This window comes from Tyto alba, unplaced genomic scaffold (assembly GCF_018691265.1).
Source record: "Tyto alba isolate M040663 unplaced genomic scaffold, T.alba_DEE_v4.0 Super-Scaffold_14, whole genome shotgun sequence".
Lineage (NCBI taxonomy): Eukaryota > Metazoa > Chordata > Aves > Strigiformes > Tytonidae > Tyto > Tyto alba.
In genome coordinates, this window is record NW_024881276.1 from 33,402,388 (window position 1) to 33,423,459 (window position 21,072).

Consider the following 21,072-nt stretch of genomic DNA (forward strand, 5'->3'; position numbering starts at 1 on the left):
ATGGTTGAATACATAGATTTCTATTCACAGTCAGGACACATTAAAAGAAAAGGCAGTTTGGTCCTGATGCTGTCTCTTGCATGCTCAAGTGAATAGTTGCTGCTAGAATCAATACCAATTACCCATCTTAAACATTTTTTCTGTTACTGTGAGCAGCTTAGGAGGGATTTAGAAGTAAAACCGAGGTTCTTCTATGGACAGTGTAATTTGCAACAGACAAGAAGCTTCTGTTTGGGGCTTGATATTTGGATCACCTTGATATTGGGCACTGGTACTTTGTACAGTGATAGTATAGTGATGGTTGGAACGTGGATCTTGTCTTTGTCTGAAAGGATTTTAGAGGCTGATGGTTATCCTTGCTAGGTTGGAACTGTCAAGTTGTACTTCTTTTTATCCCTTTTAAATGACAAATCTTATAAACATATAAACTTGCAATGTGTGCAGTGTCTTCATGGTTTAAAAGCACAGGGTAGTCACCTGCTCATTCACCTCTGAGAATCGGCTAGTGATACACTGGTAATATGGTCACTGATCCTCTCCCAGTTCAGGGGCAGTGTTCTGGGTTGAGTGAGTGGTGGAGTTTTTTGGTGGCAGGGGAGGGGGCTATTGGGGCGGCCCCCTGTGAGAAGCTTCTTGAAGCTCCCCCAGCTCTGAAAACACCAGTGTGCTATCAGCATTTTTCCCATACCAAACCCAAAGCTAAATCCAAAACACAGCACTCATCTAGTCCCTGAAAAGGAATATTGACTCTATTTCAGCCCAAACCAAGACAGGCAGGGAGTGACATGATCTAGGAAGCAGCTCCAGAAGTCAATCCACAAATCCAACGTGTTCATCCTATTACTGACATGCCAAATTGTTGCTTGTTTACAAGCTTTTGGGAATTGACCCTTGCCTGTCCACTTTCTCTCAAATTCCTGTATAGCTAATGCAAGTCCCCTGATCGTGATTTTGCTTTACTGAACTACTCTTTCCACCTCCTTAGAAATAATCTTGGACTCTAGGAATAATTTTTTCTTATTAAGCTAAACAGTTTGAGGTCTTGGACTGCATGATAACTCACAGTTATCCCTTCTGTGAAATGAATAGCATTCTCCTTGATACATTTGGTGTGTGACAATAGACAGACTCAAATTCTAGGGCCAGTTTTGTTCAACATATTTATCACTGATCTCAATACAGGAGTTGAAGATACCATTATCAAGTTTACCGATAATACCAAACTGGAAGGTGCTGTTGACTCTCTTGAGGGACAATAGGCTTTGCAGAGGGATCTAGACAGGTTGGAACACTGGGCAATCATCAAAGGCATGAAAGTTAACAAGTCCAAATGCCTGATTCTGCACCTGGGAGGGAGTAACACTGGGTGGGCACAAGTATAGATTAGAGAGGAGTGGCTGACAACAAACCCTGCAGAAAGGGGTCTGGGGGTGCTGGCTGACAGCAGGCTCGGTATGAGCCAGCAGTGAGCCCTGGCAGCCCAGGGGGCAAACTGCACCCCGCAGGGCCTCAAACACAGCAAAACCAGTCTGTCGGGATTGGTGATCATCCTGCTGTATGCAACGTTGGTGTGGCCTCACCTGGAGTACTGCGTGCAGTTCTGGGCCCCACAATTTAAGAAGGATGTGAAGGTCCTCGAATGTGTCCAAAGGAGGGCAACAGAGGTGGTGAAAGGGTTGGATGGCATGTCCCATGAGGAGTGGCTGATGACTTTGAGCTTGTTTAGTTTGGAGAAAAGGAGGCTGAAGGGTGATGTCATTACTCTCTACAGGTTTCTGAAGAAGGGAAGGGGAGAGGGGAGTTCTGAGCTCCCTGATATCCAGTGATAGGATGCATGGAAATGGTTCAAAGCTATGCCAGGGGAGGTTTAGACTAGATACTAGGAAGCACTTCTTAACTAAGAGGGTGGTCAAACACTGGAACAGGATTCCAAGACAGGTGTTTGATGCCCCAAGTCTGTCAGTGTTTAAGAGGCATTTGCACAGTGTCTTTAATAACAAGATGGTTTAACTTTTGGTCAGCCCTGAATTGCTCGGGCAGTTGGACTAGCCGATCATTGTAAGCCCCTTGTAACTGAAATTATTCAATTCGATTCTATTTGCTCTCTGGACATAGGATGTATGGGTTAATGACCATCACAATAGCCAGTTCTGACAGAATGCCTTCGCTAGGAAGAAAAGAGACTTCAACCATCTGGATGGCCCCAGATCCAGAAAAAGATCCCTCAGCCATTCTACCAAGTAGTATAGGTATAGCCATGAGGCTGACATAACAGGGAGAGGAAAATCACAGCTCTACAAATTCATATTGTCCAGGCTAGCAGTTAATAAATTGAAAGCAGGGAAATTAAATTGTAAGGAGCCGGAGAGAAAATAATAGATATGAAGAGCACATAAATATCTCCAGCTAGAAAGAATAGTAAACATGAAGTATAGTAAACTGACCTGCTATGTAAACAGAGTAAAAATGAATTGCAGCAGCTGTTGGTCCTAGGTGTTCACTACACAACTAAGCCAAATTTATTTGAGTATTGGTTTATTGTCTAAGTATTAATCAATTAAGTAAGGATAGCAGGTAAGTTTCAATAATACACAAAGTAGGAAAACATAGATTTAATCTCCTGAATGTTTAGTAAAGGGTGTATTATTTTCCCTGCTAAAAATAGAGTGAAAAGTAAAAAATGGTAAAAAATTACAAAGAAATTGGGAGAGGGAGTAGCTAAAAGAAGTATATCACTTAGATAATTACAAAATATTTTATTTTTTATGTCAGTGATGTTTTGTTTTAAGACCTTTTACTAAACGTAGCTTCAAAATTAAGTCATTGTCCATAAGGAAGCTGATTTGTATGTTGATTTTCAGTTGAAAATTTTCTTCCAATTAACTTGAGGTCAAGAAATTAAAACATCTCTCATAATTTCCTGCAAAAATATACATTGCCACTGCATGTCATTTTTTAAAAAGAGAAATTTTTTGTCCTAAAACTTTCTGGCTAACTCTGTTAAAGCTCCTTGATTGAGTGTAGTGAAAGCTCAGTTTCAGCCAGAGTCAAGGCCAAATTAAATCTCTTGACAAGAGGCTTGGTCAGAATACTACAGCTTTTTAATGCTGGCTAGACTTACAGTTATTTGAAGATTACCTTTTTCTCATGATGTCTGAATGTTTCTGCTTGTAATCTCAACCAGACTCAGAGGCAAGCTACTGCAAGATTTCAGAAACTTTAAAATTTTCAAGGACTATTTTCAATATTTTTTATTTTTTTGGTTAGTCAACTTCTTTAATTTTTGGAATTTCCTATGCACTGTTTTATGGTTAGTATATTCAAACCTATAAAAACATCTGCCTCAGGGAGTTAACGACTCATTTTGGTGTCTTATAATGTAACATGAGACATGCTTTTTTTCCCAAGGAGCTCTGACAGGATTCACAGCTCTGACTGGGTGGCCAGAGAGGTTCTGAACTGGAAGAGGAGGGTGGATTTTTCACCAAGAGCCTTAAACGGGTTAAAATATAAATCTGTCATAAAAAAACAACAGGTAAAACAAGTCTCCCAGACAATGACAGCACCTAGTGAATTGACTTTTGAAAACAGTTATGGCAAACCACTGCTTTGAATTGCAATATATAATCTTTCAGTGATATAACTTTTGTCACTTTATTTAAATCACTCCTCAGGCTTTCAGAAACTCTCTTAAATAGAGTTGGCCCTTATTCCCTGTGCATGTCTAGGCATGTTAAAAACTTCAAATGGAAAAACGTGATTCTACTGAGCAAGGAAAAATCATACACAATGAATTACCTGGAGATCTCTTGGGTCTTGTAAAGATCGAAGCAGTATGTGTTGCCAGTACAACTTCCTTGTCTCTTCCAGCTTCTCAGAGATATATTAGCATCTTAGACGACATGGGCATATTGTTCACCCAAGGTCTCAGCTGTTTTTAGTAATTTGTGTCAAGAGACAAAGTAGCAATTTATGGAATACATTTCCAGTGAGGTACATGCAAACACTTGGACTTACAGTTTTCATTAATAGTTATAGAAGATGTATGTGGTCTTCCCCACACACCCAACTGAATATTTTTTGATATAACAATAAAACAATTGCCATAGAACTGTTTAACAACAGTTAAACACTTAAGTGATTGCAAAGACTTTTACATAGCTCCAGATTATGAAAAAAAAAGGCCCACGTATTTGTGACTGCACATTTATTCATAAGGCGAGAAGAAAAATTATCAGCTCTGGTTTCAGTGATAACACAGTGATTATGTAGTAGCCATTTATGTCTCACCATGTAGAAGAATTAATGCTAAAATTAAGTGCTTGCACTGACTTTTTATTTGAAGCCAGCACTGGAATTTGTGTTACAGATACTGTAGAGATTTCCCAGTCATTTAATTTGAGCTGCTTTGGAGGGTATTCTGGTATTTTGTAATTCTTAGATACATGCAATCCACAGTTCTGTGGTACAGCGCCAGTGAAATCATATATTTGATTCCTTTAGACAAATAGCCCTCGTCAGTTCTCTTGAATTTGCACACCCTTAAATTTCTGTAGGGAAGGTACATTTTTCCAATTCTTCATAACACAAATTTAAATTACTGACATTGGATATGTTTTTCTTTGCTACCTTCTAGGGATCCCACGTAGTAAGTAGTCACAGTTATTCCGGGGACTTTTGGACATACAGTTAAAAAATACTTTTGCAGAGAGAAAACAGGGATCAGAGAGGCCTTATGATTGTTTCTCTCTACCAACTCCGTCAGATTGGCTTTCTGTTATGTCTGATTTCTGTCCCCAGGAACTCTTATTGCTAATATGTGTAACCAAAAAACAGATGAAAAGAAAATCATCTCTGGACATTAACCTTTGAATGTTGGAGAAGTTTGCATTTGCTGAGGATCTGGTTATGATATCATTGTCTAATGAAATCTGGAAGATTCTGAGAAAAAATTCTCCACATAGAATCAATTGGTAGTTCAAAAATACTGAACAGGTATGACTACTTACTCTTTGACAAGGCAAGGAGGTTCGATTAGTGATTATTTTTTTATTTTTTTTCATTTACAATTGTAAACTGAATAGATTATCAGCATTTCTGTATATAGTAGTGGCAAACACTTTACATTAAAGCAGAAACACGTAGTCATGTTTTTGATGTCCATAAGATAGATAATATAACTCTTCTTTGTTTTTAGCTTATTGAGTGGTTACTGTAAGTGTGGTGAAGAGATTGCGGCTGGACATCAGAAAGGAGAAGCGCTGGAAGGCCTTGGAGATGTAACCCATACACGTGGCATGTTTTCTTGCCTCCTTGTTGTGGATGGAGTGACACAATTCATAATAGAGAAGTAACTATATGTTTATTGATATAAGACAGTGATTTAACTAAGTTTTATAGTAAATAAGACTGTTTTAACAAGATTTGATGACAAGGTTCACTTGATGTTTATTACAGAGAGGACAAGGTCAGACAAAACTGTCAGGGAGACTCCACTGAATCACGAGGTTCAGAATGGATCCCCTTGTTTTCTAAACTCCTTTTCAGAGAAGAGCCTAGGTATGGCTGGATCCACTCCTAGTCCCAGACTTGGTCAGTTGTTTATGTCTAAAGGACTGTATTCACACAGTCAATCCTTTATATCACTCAGTTAGGATTTCAAAGTTTGACATGCTATTAATCATTTACTGAGAATCTGTTGTGGCAAAGATTCTCTCAACCTTGAGGAGTAACCTTATGAGGTGTCACTACTCAAAGGGAGATCCTGGCATGCATCCAGCTACTGTTCAGGTTAGCTCAACAGGCCCTGGGCTGCCAACTATTTATGGAGTAAGATAATTGACTTATACTAATATTTATATACTGACTACAGAAGTTAGTTTCTTCCAAATTTGGCTTGAGTTGGACATTGACTAGCACTATGGTTTGGTGGGTGTGTTGTGCAAGCTGGATCTTTGCTGTTGTATTGTTATCTGTCTCTCCTGAATCCACTTTGAATTGGATGCAGTCATCATGACCAGAAGCATCCATTACAATTGCCACTGGTTTGGAGAGGGGATGAAATTGCTCACATGCCCTCAGGGAAGCCACATGATGAGCTAGGAAGAATATTTGAAATGAAGTGGGCAAAGCAGAGAAAAGCAGTGTTGGAGTTCATAACATGAACAAAGTGGCTGCTGCTGAGAGAAGCAAGGGGCAGGTGACCAGGACTCTGAGAGAATGGAAAGGAATATTTTCTAGGGGCACCAAATAAACTGCATTATGCTTGATGCAACTAAGGAAACACCTGCTTTGGATGGACTGAAAGTAAGACCAGAGGAGAGGACATGACCTTTAATGACATAGTCAGTATGGGGGAGATTTCAGCCTATCTAATACAGCAGATTTGAGTTGCTTCTCTTGTAAGCATGAATTGTTCTAGTTTCTGTTAGAAGAAATGTGGATTAAAACATTGTCCTGATCCAATGTTGGGGGAGGTTTCGATATGATCCCAAGACCAAGATTAAGACTCAAATGAGGTAAATACCGTATGTCCAAGACAGCCTTTTATTATCAAAAAGTTAAAAGTACTAACGATAGGACAGAGAGGAAGAAGAAACACAGAAATCAATCAAGAAATTGGGAAAGAATTGCAAGAATAGTCACCACTGTGGATCCATGGCATCCTGCGGGGGTTGGTGGTGTGTCCAGATTTCTCGAGGTTTTGGTGGTGGGCGGTTATGGTCGTGGTCCTGCGTGTGCTGGGCTTGTCTGGATGGTCATATTTATACCTGTTCAAGGATGTTGTTACTTTGGTGATGGCATATAATTGAAGCATCCTTATACTTCTGCACATGCTCATGCACTTCACATTTGTCCTGCTCTTCATGTGACATCTCATGGTTATATTTTGGTGGGTTTCTCTGTGACCTTGCAGTCATCCTTGTAAGCTAGCAGTCATTGAGGTAGGAAACTCAAGGGAAACAGCCCATAGTTCAGTTCAACTTCTCATAATCTTTGATACAAACATTTCATTGTTCAGTCTCTCATACCACGCCGTGGCTCAGAGATTGCTTCAAGACCCATGGTGGCTTTAAGAAAAGACAGTTATCTAGAAAAGCCAGAAAAGAGCATTTTATACAGTTTGTACAACTGGTGGAGTAGATTGATGTACAGCACAAATTTGTTTAATACCATCAGGTGAAACAATGGGTACAAATTACATGTTAGTTACAACACATTGAATCAATTGTATAAAACATGGAATAACAGAGTAAGAACATCAACATGGTTAAACCACATAACAAATAAAGCTGTCCTGGGTTGAGTGAGTGGTGGGATTTTTTTTCGTGGCAGGGGAGGGAGCTATAGGGTCAGCCCCCTGTGAGAAGATTCTCGAAGCTCTCCAAGCTCCAAGTCAGCTCCACTTCTGTTTGGAAACTGAGCCAATCAGCTGCGCCTCTGCAATAACGTATATAAGAAGGGATGTGGTGACATGCAGTCGGACTTGTGAGGAGGAGTTGTGGCAACTGTATGAACACCAAGATCAGTGGAAGAACAGAGGAAGAAAGAAGGGGGGAGGTGTGCTGGAGCAGAGACCGCCTTGTATCCTGTGGTGAGACAGCAGGGCGGCCCCCCCCTGCCACCCATGAAGATCTACGGTGGAGCAGACATTGATTTATGGCCTGTAGTTTCTGCCTGGATGGTCAAGGTGCTGTGCCTGAAGAAAGCTGGGGTCTTGTGGGAAAAGGTAGACCCGCTGTTGTAGTTCAGCGCTGGGAGGATTGCAGCATGCAGGGGTGTCCCAAGCCAGAGCAGCTCAAGAAGGGCTGCAGCCATGGTAGGGAATCCAGTCAGAGAAAGTTAGTGACCCATGATGGAGTAGTGTAGGGAATGCTGCGGCCCATGGGAGGAATTCAAGTCAGAGAAAGTTTGTGGAGGACTGTCTCCTGTGAGAGGGGGACCACGATGGAGCAGGGGGAAGAAGTTCCAGAAGCTCCCCTCACCGAAGATAAGGGAAGTGGCGGCACTGACTACACCCCCCATTCCCTGCCCCTGAGCTGCTGAGGGGAGGAGGTAGAGATATTGGTAGCAGAGCTGAGCCCGGGAAGAAGGGAGGGGTGGGGGAAAGGTGTTCTTGAAATGTGGCAATGCTTCTCACTGTCCTGCTGTGTTAAGTGTTGTTGTTAGTGTCTGTAATAAATGTATGTTCTTTCTTTCTTCCCCTAACGAGTCTGCCTTTTGCTCGTGACCATAAGGGTGAATTTTTTTTCCCCATCCCAGTCCTATCTCGAACCCCAAGCCTGGCTCTCTGTCCCTTCTCATTGCCGAGGGGAAGGGAGAGAGAGCTGCTGCATTGTGGTTGGCTGCCAACCAGGCCCAAACCACGACATTTATGTACTATGTTATTCTATAATATATTCTATATGATATAGTTACATTATGTTATGTTATATTATATTCTATATAAACAATATAATAAAATTCCCAAATGACACCTTCTTTAATTTATCATATTGTTATCTATCCATTCCTTGTAACTTTGCATTCAGATCTCAACTACTCCCAAACAAAGCCCAAACTCTTCTCAAGGTACACACAGATGTCATAAGGCTAGCATTTTGCTTCACCAAAGGAAAGCCAAGATCAACTATTTGCAGGAACATAGTCTGTAAAATCAGCTGAACGAATGCCAGGTGTTCATGCTTGACTTGGGTAATTTGGCTCCAGCCCTTGTTGGGAGCACAGCCTGGACCATTAGCTGCAAACTGCAACAAGCAGAAAGCAGGGAGGGCACCCAGGAGGCAACTAGAGCCCCAGAGGAAACAGGACGGATGCTCCTGTGTTTGTGTCTGACAAGTACACATCATCTCAGTGCTGCAGTGAGAGACCCTCCGAAGAGCCCCAGGGCCGAGTGGAGACATGCAACACCTGCAGCTTGCACAAGTATTCCAGTTAGCAGCATGGCGTGGACAGGTTCGTGTCAAGCTATCTAAAACAAAGCAGTGTTCCTTAGAATGACATGTAATTATTAGAATATGCAATTTCATTTTCTACAATGTAAAACACAAGTTTTTTACACTCTGTTTAAACATGACTTTGAAAAGAATCTAAGGTAGTATTTCTTTCCCTTTCTCCAGCCAGAGAAGCACATAAGCATTTTGGTAAATAAATCCAAGGACCAGGTGTGTTGCTTTACCACAGCGTGTGTCTTTTGTTTACAAATCCAATAAAATTGTTTTGGTTTGGTTTGGTGTTTTTTTTTTTTTTTTTTTTTTTTTTGTTTTTTTTGTTTTTTTTGTTTTTTTGTTTTTTTTTTTTTTGTTCCTAGTCCATGAAAGTAAAAGGCATGTGACCAGGCAGCAGGAAGGAGGGCTGCATTTTTGTTTTGTCATGGTGTGGATGCTGCACAGCAGCTCAAGTGAAATTTTTTGAGAGGGAAAGGAGACTATATGCTCACTGGGAGGAGTTGTGTCTCATCACAGTGATAAAGTTAGACTAAAGTATGAATTCTCTCTTTTTTTTAAACTCTATTTTGCTCTTGCTATTCTTATTTGGAATGCATAAGTAATTGCAGGTGTCCTCTTTTTAGCTTGATTTTGTGGATTTCCTGCCAATAACTTACAGGTTAAGAGCAGTTCATGAAGCAGTGAATGAGAAACTCTGGTCTAGCATCAAACAGAATGTAAAAAAAATTGATTTACAGTCTTTTCACTGCTGCTTAGCTGCTACGTGGCCATGGTCCAGTCTCTCCATCTCCTTGTGCATCTATTTCCTTTCATTTTGTCCTCTCTTCTTGCTTATACAGTTAGTAAGCTGCTTATGGCTCCCATTGTGATGCTACGATGCTGAACAGGATTCACCTCTGATCTCAATTAGGGCACCTGGGCACTACTCTAATACAGTATTGTGTGTCACTTACAAGATGAAGTGCTTAGTTTTGCAGTCTAGCTTGGTAGTAGCTGGCATAATAAAGAAAAATGACAATACTCTGTACAGCAAATGGTTTTTAGCACTAGCACATAAGATGAGAAGTAATCCAGACAGGCATTAGTATGGGTAGTCTGTAAGTGATGGACAGTAGTGAAGTTTCAGTAGTGTCATAACAATTTTATGAAAATCATTACAATGCATTATAGTATTGATCTGTGTTGAAAAACTCAGCAAGATTCTTTAAGAGAATGATATTGTTGCAGTTTTTTTCACATTGCTAACAAATAGTTCTACAATACTTCCTGAATTTATCCTTTATCTTTTTATTAGTGACTACAGATAGAGATAGATGATTTTTATGCATCTTCAACAATGATTTTGCTCTGAGTAAGGAGACAGATGCAGAAATATTTTTAAAGGGTTGAGTACCAAGAAATATCTGAAACAAAATCAAGATCCTTTGAAACTCCTTCTGTTTTCTTCAATGTGGTAAGGATTTTGTCTTGTGTTAGGAATAGAAGTGGGAAATCTCTGGTAATTCAGATAGATAAGTTAGTCATTCAGGGGTAGATCCACAGAAAATACAGAGTAAGCAGAATGTCTAAGAGTTGATTACATCCAGTATATAGAAACACAAAGCCTTTCTTCAACTGTTGGCTCCTGTTTTGTCATTTTGAATAATTACAGTTCACTAGATGTCTAATATATTTTTCTGTCATTATGCTTCTTGGGGGAGGAAAGGAAGGAAATTGATGGCTTCAGGCCAAATCCATGCGGCAGAAAGATGAACTCTGCACAGGTACTCACACTTTGCCTAAACCACTTAGACTGGAATGTAGTAGTAGTAAAGCCCAACAATGTCCAATAAAACCTAGAAGTTACAGAAAATTCAATGTTCCTCTGACCACATGTAACAGATCAAAGCTCACCTGTTTGAAAATATACTTCAGTGATAAATATATTTCAGGGTGGTTAATTCTGACTTGTAAATGAATATGTATGTGACATGGAGTTCAGTGCAACATCTTGAACCTAGCATTAGAACAAATAAAGAAAACAGATTTGTAGCTACTTGAAATTAAAATTGTATTTCAACATCTTATATAAATTTTCCTTTAAATCTAAGTAAGGGGATGAGGAGTGCATTCGGTAAGGCTTGTTTTGCCATGGATATGATATTCAAGAAGAGAGGCAACACAGTAAAATAATTAGTTGTCTATTACAGGTTCTGTTCTTCTAAGGAGTTTAGGTGAGTTGACAGGATATTCTACCTTAAAATATTCATAACAACATTTATTTACCTGTCTGATTTAATATAAAATGGAATTCATGTGCTTCCTCCTCCCTTCCAGCCTCACCCCGCCCAAACTCAGGAGATTTTCTTTGGCTGTTGAGACAGGTACATTTGGATATAGTGAGAGAGACGTTTCAGAATATCTTGTTAGTCAGGGGCAGCACATTACTGTACTGCCTAGAAGCAAACCAGTGAAACACATAGCAGTGTAAGTCACAGTTCATTTACTTACTGTCTATTTACTCTAGGAAAAACATTACTTCTACTATCAGATGACTTCTCCCTTCATGTATACTCAGTTATGACACCTGACACAAATCAAAGAAACTAAATTTTTGCACATTTCACATTGCCATTTCTTTATTCCCCTCTAGTGCAAATGGGAAGAACAAGAGTGTCTCCAAAGAGACTTCTCTTCTGTCCTATATTATGCCTTGCAGATAAGCAGACTGGTAAGGAATTAAAAGCCTTCTATATTTCTTTACTCCCAAGATCATGTGGAAGACAAGAGACAATCTTGCCTTTAAAAGCTAACAACATTGTATACATTTCCAAACCACCTAGAGGATTCCACAGCAGGCATGTACTAGAGATTAATGCAGAATTAAAAACTCTAGAATGTCTTAAATTCTTTACATTAAGAAGTTATAATTTTAATCTAATCCCAAGAATCTTTCCTCTAGTCATGGTTATAGAATTTTTAAAGGAAGAGTTACACCGCAAAAATAGTAGATGCTATTCCTTTTATTATTTAAAGTTTGGTTCACTGCAGTTTTAACACAGTACCTGTCATCTATTTTAATTTTACTGTACAAGAGCTGGAACACAACAGAATATCAGTAAATCCCAGGGTTTTTATGAGCATACATTATTTTTACAATTTTGTGCTGTTAATGTATGATACCTTTTTTTTTTCTCTAATCTCTTTTTCTCACAGAGGACCATATACCATTATATATACTAATTATGCAGTGAGACAGTAGGCATTCAGTTAATTGTTACCTCTTGAATACTTTAGAATCCAGTAACTATAAACAGTTCTGTGTAGTAAAGTTAAAAGAAACACTATTGACCAATGTCCAACATAACAGCACCAGAGAATTATTTCCATGGATAAAAGTAACATAAAATGATGTCTCAGTTTGAGAGTAATACATTATTCTTTTTGCTGTCATAGGAAAAATAGTCCTTCCCTCCCCACCCACTGTACCAAATTTTTTTATGAATTCAAATTATTTTGAAACTCTTGATCTAGCTTTTATTCCTGCTGGTATTGTACAAGTTACTGTCTCCAGCTGACAATTCATTTCTTTATTGGTAAACCATGAAAAAGAATCATAACATCTAACAGGAGTGTGACACCATCTGATCTCCTTGATGAGTTTTAGTATCCTGCAATGAGGCTGTATAAAACTTTCTTCCCTATTAAGTGGAAATATAATATCTCTCTTTCACTGAAGGATGGTCTGAGCTCAGATGGTCAGTTAATGAACAGAACTCTCTGCTGCCTTTCCATAAACTTGGTGGTTTCTTTATAGGGGAAGAGCTGGAGGGAAAGAAAAATTATTTTTAATGTGATTTTTTAGACATAAGCACTACAACTCTCTGACAGATACAAATAACAAATAAAAACATTGTACTTCAGCATAATAAGCTTATCATTTGTACACTGAATAGGAAATGATTTATGACTCTGTATCCCTAAAGCTGCATACCAGCAGTACTCCAGGAAGGAAAGGATCATGCAGATGTATCTTCCATAGGTAACGTTAAACTTTTTTTGCCCACTTATTTTAAGGCAAGACTCCTTTAAAACTCTGTCCTTAAGTGTCACAATAATCACATGCATAATGTTCTCGATGGCAAAATGTATCTTTTACAGAGCAATTAGATTTTTATTTTAGTTTAACTCCAAATAATACCACAAACAAATGTAAAGACTGGTTTAACTGGGGCAGCAGATGCAGAGGATGAAGTCACTATATCATCAGATCAAATGGTGTGGTGGTGATACATGAAGTAAAAGCTAACTGTACTAGCTTGTGCATGCTATCCATAGTGACCTGTACTAAATTTGTATCTGTTCTCATTTAGAAGGTTTGTTACACTTTGTCTAGAATAATATGTGCTAATAACGTGTTTAAATCTTCAGTCTGATTCTGACTGAAGAGTAAGTAGGGAAATAAGGACACATATTCTGTGAGAGTAAGACCACATGGTTATAGATTGTAATTTCAGCACTCTTCCATGATGTGGAAGCTAACAGTTCAAGCCACTGTATGTTTCTCACACTTTATACTAGTATCCTATAAGGTAAAGAAAAGCTATATTTTTTTTTCTTGTGAAGAGAAAATATTCATTTAACAAGGATATTCAGAATTAACAAAAATAAATGCAAGAAAAAAACACTCAAGCAAAGACTTTTGGAGGATCTGAAAGTACTTATCTCAATACATCAAACCTTGTCATTCTACTTGTCAAGGTTAGAATAATGCTTTTAAGTGCAGGCAGAAGGTTTCCTTCCTTTCTCTGGTTTAATTTCTTGGCAATTCCATTGAGTAATCTACTAAACCCTAACACTGGAGACAGGGAACTAGATCAGATGAGCTATTGACCTGATCCAGTATGGCATACATATCTGTATACTCCTTACAGATTCATGCCTTTGTAGTAATATCTTCACATCTTTTTTTATGGGCCCAGATATGCTTACTTGAAGTTTGCATGATATAAATTCTCTGAAAATTTAGAGTAGACAAAGGTACAGCTGATATGGGGAAGACTTTGTAAGAAAAGTGGGAGTAAACATAACTAAGCTTCTAAATTATTCGCATATTTGTTTGTATTAAAAGACAGACAAAAAACCGCTGCATTGCTTATCTAGCTTCTGGCTCTGTAACGATATCTTTGGATCAAAATAAGGCAAAGAAACCTCCAACTTCTTTGAAATTGTACTAATTAGTGCTCTTTTTCATTTTTATGCACACTAATGCAAAAGAAGCAAATTGCATAGCAAGGTTAAATGAAAGGATTTGCATATTTTTTTGTCATCTAAGAATAATTTTTTTTTTTGTTACATTTTATCAAGAATTTCCACCAGAATCCCTGACTCTATTTTTCCTTTCATGCTGAGCCTTTATTTCATGCTTGGATTGTTTTATCTTATATGATACTACCATGCCTTCTTTAGCAGATATCCAGCCTTACTCTGGTTATCTGTAACGCTGTTAAGGTGATCTACTCTTCTAATCACCGTGCAACTACACTGCACTTCCTTATCAAGTTAAAGTTGCTTTGATCTTTGTTCTGGGATGGGTATTTGGTGCATCATACATGTGACAGAACTCAGTCCTGCAAATCTTCCTGAGAAGATGGGATACCAGAAGTGGGATTCAACTCTTCAGCCATTGCTTCACTCTGTATCTCATGCAGAAGTAACAGTATTTACACTGAAAGTATCTAATATGCAAAAAAAATATTTTTGCAGTTAAAATTTCCCCCCCAATTTTATCAGGGCTTATAGACACTGTAAAGTGAGTTGAGTTTGGGTTGTGTTTTGTTTTTTTTTTGGTTTGCATTTTTTTTTTCTTTTAAATTAACCGATTTAATCTCTAAATCTTTGTATTCTAAGAAAGATCTTTTTGTTTCCTCTGCTCCCCATTCCCCCCATGGAAGACTTGCTAGTCACCAAGACAACTTACACAAGGGCATTTTTCAGTTATTTTAACTTCCTTCAAAAAGCAGATTCTTTTTAGTCTCAGTAGTTCAGGCCCTCTATGTTAAAGCTGTTCTCTCTCCTTCTTCCCCTATCCTTTTTTAACCCTTACTTCTCTCTTGATTTAAACCTGTGGACAAAAATCTTACAGGTTTCTTTGTCACTTTCTGAGTCTAATTATAGGAGTGAAGTTATTTCTTCTCATCTGCCAGTGTAGACAGCTATTTTCTAACATTTCATCTAGAGACCAGTGATAACCCTTTCCTTTAATGAAGTGAAAATCAAAGACCGTTATGCAACTAGCTAGCCTGGCCTTTTATTATGTGAACTATCCACTTATCACTACTTTTTTAAAGTTTTTGTATTGTACAATGTGACATGCAGTGTCATAATACTGAGAGGCTCATCTTTTTTACCTAAAGAATCTTGTAAAATGCTTACCCTGATGCCTTTGTGGGAAATTATAAAAGTTATCAAATAAGATGACATGGAAAAATACTGTCACTGATTTTCTTTTAAAAACACCCCCCCCTCTTTTCTCTACTATACATCTTAAACTCCCTATGTGGTTTTAATTATGCTTGGTGATGAACTATTCTATAGTCCACAGAATCTGTAATCTATATTTCTACAGTTATGCTGGCTCACTGAGGAAAGATGATGCATTTAAGGAAAAGAAAACAAAAGGAAAGTAAATAAACCAAGATTTTCAGCAAACCTTTCCAGTGAAACATTTTGTAGTGCTTTCACTTCATGATTAATGTGAAGTTCAGAAGTGATTATATTAACATACCTTAAATGAAATTCAGAAAATATCTCTAGATTATATACTTAAATGCCTTCTAGAACAGCTCTTCAGGTAAAGCAATTTAGAAAACACTTAATTCACTTATTCAAACTGAAGGGAGAATTTGAAAAAATTTCCCTCAATCTTTTTCAGTCTCCACAGCACCTTCTATATTTTGGATCTCCTTTTGGTGGCTTGCCCATTGTAAGTTGACTTATTAATTTGGTGTGTTAAAGCTGAGGAGAAGGGTTTTATTGTACATATGTCCAGTAGCTTGGACTTAAAGCCTCACAGATGGACATTTATGCCTCTACGCAACCCCATAAGATCAAAACCTGTTATAAAGACTCTGATTCCAGCTGTAGGGACAAGCTTAGTAAAGGGCTTGTCCAGAACCATACTTCTATTTATCACATAAATATGCATCTGTATATGTGATCATATGTGCATACATACAAATAACTCTTCACACTTGTCTTCTGTGTGACAATGAGAGAAAGTGATGCAGAGTGCCCTGTACCGACACAGGGCTGCTGAAACGTTACAGCATGGCCCCTGAGTGGTTGGTGCCAGGCATACTTAACAGAGACACTAGGATAGACAGATCACAGACCATGCCTGTCACTGCATGGCAAAGATAGCTGGAGAGTTACTTAATCTACAGTTCTCAACACTAGTTTGTAGATCAGTGACTTAAAAGATTGCAGTACCGAGAGAACTATTATGGTCTGTCGTGCATTAAATCTAGTTGAAAAATTCATGACTTTCTAAATTACATAAGTAAGTGTGTTCTTACATTAAGTGACTTTTAACAAGATGAAAACATTCTTAAGTTTTTCAAAGTGGAAAAGTCAGTTCTTCTAGATTAAGACAATAATTTGAAAAGTTATAATATATTTTAATATTATATGAGCTGAAGAATTTTCTTGCAAAGGGGTATTTTTTCTTCTTGTTTTCTTGAAAATAGGCTTCTTTTTAGTTTAAGTATTTTAACCTATTCAATTATCAAATGAAATTTTAATAAACAATATTTTCTGAGTTGGAATGCTTTTCAGTGAATAATCTGAAAGAGCTTTACAATTTTAATTTGGCTTTCAACTAATGCTTGTGATCTCAAGAAACATTTGGTGGACTTGGGAGTGTTAGATTTATGGTTGGATTCGATGATCTTAAGCGTCTTTTCCAACGTAAATGATTCTATGATTATAATATTTTTTTTTTATTATTTAATAAGTCAAATGTTTACCTAGTTGGAAAATGATTGAGTTCTCCTATGGAATTTTTTATTTTAACTTAAAAATTAAAATCCCCAAACCATTTATTAAGGTGATTAGGAAACATAAAAAACAATAAAGCTGAAAAAAAAATAATAATGGCTTGTTGTTTTGAGGATATGACATACAGTGCAGATATCCATTTTCTCCTACTGAAGTGATAGAGGGCAATTAGCAGTCTTACCAAGTTTAATTTTGAAAGAGATTTCACAACATTAGAATGCTCCTAAAATAAATATACTATAGAGCATGAAAAGTTCATGATCAGCAGTAGCTGGGTTCCCCAAACAGACTAATTTTCCCATGACATGATATCTCTTGCTGAACAAAGGTTGCAGAGAGATTAAGTGACTTATGTATACGTAGAAGCTGAATACTGTTTGATGAGTTAACAGAAGTTAACTTTTTCTGCTTCTGATTCCTTCTATGTGATCTGTTATAATAAAATTTTTTCTGATGTATCTGAAGTCAAGTTCAATCACTGTGGTACTGCAGTGTCTGTGAAAAGGTAGTCTTTTCCATTTGCAGGCACACACAGCAAGTACATGCACAGATAAGTAAAAGAGAATATCCTTTCTAAATACGTGCTTGTGTGGGAAAATAAAAGAAAATGGCATGGGAGACAGGCCTAAACATTCAAACAAAAATCCTTTGTACTGCAGTGAGCTGGGATTTCACAAGATACCAGCATAAGAGAATTTGCTGTAATAAAATATGTACCTGATTACCACATTGCAGTCATGTTTTCCTTCATGAAACAAAGGAGCAAGTTACTGAGAGGCTGCAAATAAATATACATGCTCCTAGGATAACCTATGGGCTTCTTTATTCCTTACCGTGTATTGTTGAAATGTCTCAGCATGAGATGGTGTGTTCTTATAGTATTGGACAGATGAACCAGATCAAGTTGTGAATGGATATAGTCATGTCAGCACAGTCCTTCAAAACCTGAGCTCAGTAACCATGGTCTAATTTTTCCTGGGCACTCACAATGATCCAGCTCATCTCGTATTTGCACCAGAGCTGCTGTCCTGCAGACCACCTTGCATATCTGTACCATGCTTCTAAAGATTTCTGGATTCATTTGTAGAGAGATGGTGGTATATAGTGGTGTGTAAGACTGAAATTGCTATTCATATATCGAAAACATTTTATTTAAACTCAAAATTATTTGTATCTACAGTTCTAAAGGAAAATAATTCACATATATGTTTGGGGCAAGCCTCTGATTTTTTCACAGAGACCAGCTGAGTATCTCTGAACATGCAGTCAGCACACCCTAGGGTGCAACATAACATTTGCCTTCTGTGTTTTCCACTCTTTCGTGGCTGAGATGCAGCTATTGCAGCAGTCTCAGTGAAAAAAGGTTGGAGAGATGCTGATATGCCTAGTATGAAATTTCATTCTGTACTGTTCTGGGAGTAAAGCTATACTTTCCCCAGTCTCTTCCACACACAGAGCAGTGAAGGAAAATATTGACAAACAGGAACTGTGCTTGAGATTGAAAGCACTATCCAGAAGGCAGAAATAAATTCACATAGGCAGAAAATTGTAAGTCTCCTAGCATTAAAGGAAACATTGATCATAAGTGGCTTCTATTGATCCCCTTCTAATGCCAAGAAGTCAGTAAGCTTTGAATGCTTCTAACAACTATCCCTTTGCACAGTGCTTGTACATTGCAGATCTTTCTGCCCTTTGCCTAGGTGACTTCAGCCTTTTCTTGGCTTTCTTGATATTCAGGACCCTAGCAGATCTGAACTGCAGAGGAAGGTGAGGGATAACCCACTGATTTCACAGATAAAATTAGCTTGAATAATCACAACTTACATGATGTCTTCTGCCTTTCTGGGTCTCAGCTGCTTGAAGCTATTGAAAGGTCATGTAACTAGATGAGTACTGGAGAATCTTATAATGCCAAGGGAAATAAGGATGGCAGAGGTCCTCTGTCTGATCTTTGATAGAGGACAGATGATACACGACTTAGAGTCTGCACAACTAGAGAAGGGGAGAGATTAAAGATCTAGTTAAGAGAAAAGTAATTTCTGTTTTGGTGTGGAATCTGGCAGCAGATGTCAGACCCACCTTTGCCTTGCTGAAGATATGGCCCTTCAACTATCTACACGAGGGAAAGTTCCTTCCCGCAGTTAGTATCCAAATCTCAAGGACTCTCTCAGCTGAGGTCACTGTGATAAAAATGCAAAGAAGTGCAGAATCAGAACAGGATTCCACTATGAATTAGGGTCCAGTATGTGAAGAAAGACCTTGCTCTGCCCTCCTAGGAATAATCGAGTAGCAGCAATGTGTCTGTGTCTCTGATATCCCCTTATGAGTTATTCCATTGGGCACTAATAGTTCAAGATTGTTATTTCAAAATAGAGTCATAGTTATTTATCTGTGACTACAGGAATGATCCTGAGCAAGAAGGGGCATTTTCATTACATGTCCACCCTCCCTCGACTGTTAAAAATAAACCAGAACTCTGATATCAAAAGATCTTTCTAGAAATTTGAAAGTGTAGTCTGGACACATGTGCCTTTGATAAGGCAAAACTGAGGAGTGGCACTGTGTGATGAAAAATATTAGGATGAGATTTTATTTCTCTTGTTAACCTAAGTAATACAATCACACATACATATGAACTAAAGGTACTTAGGCTTTGTTCCTTTTTGTGTAAAAATAAGCAATGCCTTTGAAGATGGTAGAGTGGTACAGATTTACCCCTGCTGACAATGTGCCCTCATGTGAATAGACTCTATTTGTCACGCCATGTGTATGTGTAAATTGAAGGACCCAGGAGCACTTTCCTGTTCTCAGAATGGATACACACACTTGTTGTTTCTGGCTTGCATGTCAGGTTCAGACTTGTTTGTGTACACATACTCTTTCCTTCAGGAGAAAGGCAAGCAAGGAGTATGGGTCAGGCTAAAAGATTTGATTTTTTTCATGTTTAGAAGGGTGTCTAGTGTGGATTACTAAGAGTCCCAGAAGCTTAATAACAGGTTAGAACATACCTTGTTATAACTGATATGTTCTCTACCTGTACTTTCTTAGAAGTTACCCCAAAATTAATTTTTGTACAAATAAATTTATAATATAATGTAATAGTGAAGCATGCATCCCTCTAAACTCCCACACTCACCACCCCCCCAAAAAAAAAACCAAAACAAAACGAAACATGTTTTTTTTTTCAGAGATTGGTTGATTAAGCAAATCTGAGAAGTTAATCAGGTTGAGTTACCGAAACAGATGTCACAGTGTTAGGTACATATCTTCAAGTTAAAACTTTGTATTCTTGATTAAAGATGTCCTAACCAGCATAAGGCTCAGTGGCTTTACAATGTCATCATTCTAGAAAGTCAGTAAGTCATTTGTGCTAGAAATGCTCTCACAACAGGGGAAACAGCAAGGGTATGTTATTTTGGAACAACTGACACAGCACAGCCCTCAGCAATAGAGAGAGCACAGGCTTTGCACTCTAGGTCACTCCTCCCAATGTGTCACAACAGATGTTTTGTTACTCAGAAGCTTAAGAAATTGGTGAGAAGACAATTGTTATAAGAATTACCTTCTCTAGATTTAAGAGCAAACTAGTTTTAGAACAGGAAGCCTGAAATCTTGCAACAAGGCAAAACAGCTGCCTCATCGAAGAACTGACAACAAATCGAGTCAAATGTACACTGCATCCTTACTGGTATTAATATGACTGCTGAGGAAACACATGTACAACAGCCATTGAACTAAATTTTGCTAATTCATTCAGCAGAAGTGTTTTATTCTTTGTCAGGGTGGGGGGATTTGGGGCCAGTAGCATGACAAAGAGGCTGATGGAAGACGTGTTGACAGAAGGGCTCTGTATCAGCCATTTTGAAATGCTATTTCTGCATTTTGGAGGACAGAATCCTCAAACAGCTTCAGTGTTTATGGATAATTTACAGAGAAATGAAGCTTAAATCATCAAGCAAGAGAATAGAACTAATACTGAGAATCTTTGAAGAAGTCATACAGTATGATTAGGAAAATAAAAGGTTCTGATCCCTTCAAACATGAAGCAGGCACTAGCATTCAGTCAGAGAAACTCACTTCTCAACTG